Source organism: Petaurus breviceps, unplaced genomic scaffold (assembly GCF_028583685.1).
Source record: "Petaurus breviceps papuanus isolate PSGF00001 unplaced genomic scaffold, PetGlider_PUasm1.0 151, whole genome shotgun sequence".
Classification (NCBI taxonomy): domain Eukaryota; kingdom Metazoa; phylum Chordata; class Mammalia; order Diprotodontia; family Petauridae; genus Petaurus; species Petaurus breviceps.
In genome coordinates this window covers 4,026,470-4,031,280 of record NW_027185712.1, presented here as the reverse complement: position 1 = coordinate 4,031,280, position 4,811 = coordinate 4,026,470, and the positions used below count along the sequence as shown (strand labels likewise).

General features: G+C 35.6%; 1 non-coding gene across 1 annotated transcript; it reads left to right on the top strand.

Moving 5' to 3' along the window:
* Window positions 1-4,080: 4,080 nt before the first annotated feature.
* Window positions 4,081-4,187, top strand: LOC138154176 (U6 spliceosomal RNA). The gene has a single exon (XR_011166563.1). It is a non-coding gene; the product is annotated as a U6 spliceosomal RNA (small nuclear RNA).
* The last annotated feature ends 624 nt before the right edge of the window (window positions 4,188-4,811 follow it).

Here is a 4,811-nt window from a genome sequence, read left to right as displayed (position 1 = left end):
TTTCCCTTCATTCCCCTCCTTCTTTCCTGTATGATTACATAGATTTCTATACACAACTGCATATATATGTTATTTCCTCTTTAAGCCAATTCCAATGAGAATAAAGTTCACACACCACATCCACTTCCCCCACCTTCCTCCTCTCCACTGTAAAATCTCTTTCACACATCTTTTATGTCTGAAAATTTACCCCATATCACTTTTCCCCTCTCCCATTGTTTTCCTCTCTCATACCCTTTAATTCTATCTTTTTTAGATACCCCTGCCATTATATTCAACTCATAACCATGCCCTCTGTATAGTTATACTCTTTCTAACTGCCCTAATGATGAGAAACTTTTTAGGAGTTACAAGTGCCTTTTTTTCCATGTATAAATGTAGTTTAAACTTGTTGAACCCCTTGTGATTTCTCTTTCCTATTTACCTTTTTATGTTTCTCTTGATTCTTATATTTGAAAGTCAAATTTTCTCTCCAGCTTTGGTTTTTTTGTCAGTAATGCTTGAAAGTCCTCCATTTCATTGAATATTTATTTTTCCCCTGAAGAGTTACACTCAGTTTTGCTTCATAAGTGATTCTTGGGTATAATGCTAGCTTTTTTTGCCATCTAGAATATTATATTGAAAGCTTTTTGATCTTTGAAAGTAGAAACTACTAAATCTTGGGTTATCTTGACTATATTTCCAGGACATTTGAACTGTTTCTTTTTCGCTGTTTGCACTATTTTCTCCTTGACCTGGGAGATATGGAATTGGGCTATAATATTGTTAGGAATTTTCATTTTGGGATCTCATTCAGGAAGTGATGGGTGGATTATTTAAATTCCCATTTTGCCCTTTTGTTTAGAATATCAGGGCTGTTTTCTTGGCAATTTCTTGAAAGGTTGAGGCCAGTTCAAGGGTGGCCACAATGAAATGGAAAACATGGAATGAAGACGTGGGCCAGGCAGAAGCTTCACAGCAGTAAAGTTAATTTATTCATCTGAGGATCAGAGTTTATATACCTTTTACAGAGTAAACTAGTTCCTTTATCACACAGGATCGGTTGTACATTTCCCTTATACTTAGTTCCCTTTGCATTTCACTACTACCAGGGTGAGTAAGAATTCAGGGTGCTTTGTTCCCTGCACGTCTGGGAGAGTGATGAGCCAGCATCCAGTTGGCCTAGGAGGAGATGCAAGAAGCTGGTTCCTTCTACCTGCCTAACTGAAGGTGGCCCTCAACAAAAGGCGATGTCTAATCTCCTTTTTTTATCATAACTTTCAGGTAGTCTGATAATTTTAAAATTATTTCTCTGGGATTTATTTCCCAGGTAAGTTTTTTTTTTTCCCAATGAGATACTTCAATTTTTCTTCTATTTTTCCTTTTTTATTTCACTTGGTTGTTTTTTGACATCTCAGAAAGTTATTAGCTTCCACTTTCACAATTCTAATTTTTAAGATAGTGTGTTCTTCAGTGAACTTTTGTACTTCCTTTTCCACATGCCCAAGTCTAGTTTTTAAAGTTTTCTTTAGATAATTTTTATATCTCTTTTCCAATTTGACCAATTCTATTTTTTTAAGTTCTTCTCTTCAGTGAATTTTTGTATATCTTTTACTATTTGGCTTATTCCATTTTTAAGGTGTCATTTTTTTTTCAGTATTACTTTGAGATTTCTTTGCAAAGCTGTTGACTCTTTTTTTAAATGATTGTCTTGTATCATTCTCATTTCTCTTTCTAATTTTTCACTACCCCACTTATGTGATTTTTCAAATCCTTTTTTAATTCATTCATGGCCTGAGACCAATTCGTATTTTTCTTTGAGGCTTTTGGTGTAGTACGTTGGACTTTTTGTCTTCTGAGTTTTTGTTTTTATAATCCTTGTCACCATAATAACTTTCAATAATCAGAACCATTTTCTCTTCTTTGCTAATTTTTCTAATTATTTCTTGTTTTTTTTAATTCTATGCTAAATTGGAACTCTTCTTTAGTAATGAGGATGATACAATCCCAAATTTCAGGTTTTTGTGCAGCTGTTTTCAGAGATAATTTTGGGGAATTATAAATGTTTTTTTTCTTCTTCTAAGTTGGTATGATCTAGGGAGAAGGGTGTTTATTATTACCTTGATCTGTGCTCTGGTTTGAGAGTGACCACAATTACTCCTTTTTTCCCACAGAACTCTGACCAGAGTCCCTTCTCCCATGTAGCAGGAAAGTCTGGTGTACGGTGTCCCTCCTCACTATGTGACTGAAACCCAGGACTGAGACCCAGATCCAATATGGGCAGTGCATATGCCTTACCCTTGATGACAGCCAAAGGACCCTGTCATCTCCCGATCAGTTCTCTTGACCTCCATATCATTTGTGGGCTTAGAGGTCAAGAGATGGCCATTGAAACCACTTTTCAGTCACCCCAAAGACCCATTGGGTTGACTGGTGTGCAGCCTATGCTTAATTGCTCTCTAATCTCACCCTGGTGTAACAGGTCTTTTCTGCTTACATTCTAAATTGTCTTGGGCTAGAAAAGTGTTTTATCCTATCCATTCTAAAATGCCAGAATTCATTTTGAGGCATTATTTAAAGTTGATTAAATTGGGTTTGTGGTGAGCTCAGACAATTCTCTGCATTTTCTTTGCCATATTGCCTCTGTCCACTGCCAATTCTACTTTTTAAAGAGTTTTTTTTTTCTGTGAATTTCTGTTCCTCTTTTATGATTTGGCCAATTATGCTTTTGAAGAGTTTTCTTCAATCAATTTTTTTGTCTCTTTTAGCATTTTATCTATTCTGTTTCCTTTAAAGTATTGTTTTCTTAAGTATTTTTTCCTCATTTACCAATCTATGGACATTTATTCCGCATAATTTTTTTCATTACTCATCTCTTTTCTTAACTTTTTCTTCATTTCTATTCTTTGATTTTCAAAATAATTTCTGAAATCTTCAATAAATTATTTTGGGGCCTGAGACCAATCCACATTTTTTTTGGATGTATCAATTTTGACTTTGTTGTCTTCTAAATGTGTGTTTTGATTTTCCCTGTCACCATAATAACTTTCTATGGAAAATGTCTTTTTTTTTGTTTTTTGCTTATCTTTTCCAGTCTATTTCTTGACTTTCTTCCTTTTTTTTAAGTTGGACTCTCCTAGGGTAAAGGGACACTGTACCAAGTTTTAGTTTTTGTTGTTGGTTTTTTTTTTGTTTGTTTTAATGTAGCTGTTTTCAAAGCAAGTTATGGGGGAAGGGAGGGATCTATAAATTTTCAGTTCTTCCAAAGTGGTAGAATGTATTTTTACTCTACTTTCCTGTGCTTTCTGTGAGTCATCACAAGCACTCTTTTTCCCCTGGGACATTTAACAACTAAGTCTTGAAAAAAGCACACTTGCAAGTTTTATCAGCATTGTTAACAATTATGAAAAAGAGTTAAAAGTCCAGAGAATTAACAAAAAAGTCAAATATTCATTTATATTTTTTTACTTCTAAAGTGTAAAGGTATAAATGTTTATACTGAAAATTTAAAAATCAGTTCTCCTAAACCAGATGACCTGACTTCAGTATAGCACTGTTTCTGGACAGCACTATCTCCTCTAGATCCCATTACTTTTTTAGCCTTGATATCAATTTCTAAGCCTCTCTTCCCCATGCTGCATCTCTGTCCCTCCTTCCCCAGTGGAACTTTGGACTCTACTTTTGCCAGCCATAAATGTAACAAATACAAGAAAAAAATGGATATTTTCAAAAATGCATTCAGAAGAACTGTAAGAGGAGTTGTGAAATAAGCTGAGTTAATTTAGAATGACCTTTTGGTTCTTCACTGTGCACTATATACAGCCTTGAAATTACTGATCGATGCCAGATAAATACTCAGAAACCCAAAATGTAAGGTCTTTTCATCTCTCTATTTCACCCTCATATTGTCATTGTTGAAATTGATATAGGTTCATTGAGGTCCAATTTTATTAATGACCTTTCAGGTCTCTCCTAAGTCAATGATTCTAAGTCTAATTGATGCTGTTATTTTCACTCTCTTTAATCTCTAACATCTATTTGCAGTATTGTAACATCCTAATAACTAATTGTTTTTATATCATTCATAAAGATTTGTGTCTCATACTCACTTTGGCAGCATATATACCAAAATTAGATCTGTACAGAGAAGATTAGTATGGCTCCTGCACAAAGATGTCATACAAATTCATGAAGCATTCCATATTTATATGGGTGCATGATGTAGCTATAAATGCTGATACTGTAAGCAATCTGGGAAAGCAAGGAATAGTTTACCTGTCAGATTTATGGAGAGGGGAAGACTTTATGACCAAATAAGGATTAGAGAGCACTATAAAATGGAAAACGGATAATTTTGATTACATGAAATTGAAAAGCTTATGTACAAACAAAGCCAATGTAACCAAGATTAAGAGGGAAGTGGAAAATTGGGAAAGAATTTTTGCAACAGGGTATGGAGTTAAGATGGAGTAGGAGACATGGGACTTCCATGTGGCTCCCACTTCCACCTCCTCCAATACATGTAGAAAATTATTCTAAACAAACTTTGGAACTACAGAACCCACAAAGTGACAGAGAGTAACTAACCTCCTGCTGAAGAAAACCTGGCTGGCCAACAGGGAGAGGCCATTGCAGCACTCTGGGAGCTGATCCAAGCCCCATGTGAGCCTGAGGTTTTAGCCTCAGGGTGGCCATGACCAGCCATGGCTAGAGGGACATTGGGAGAGTGGAACACCAGCAGCTGCAGTGGTTTCCAGAATTATCAACCCACAAATGACAAAGACAAAGTGAGAGGTCAGTGAACTTTGGGAACAGGGAGTCTGGGAGTGTGG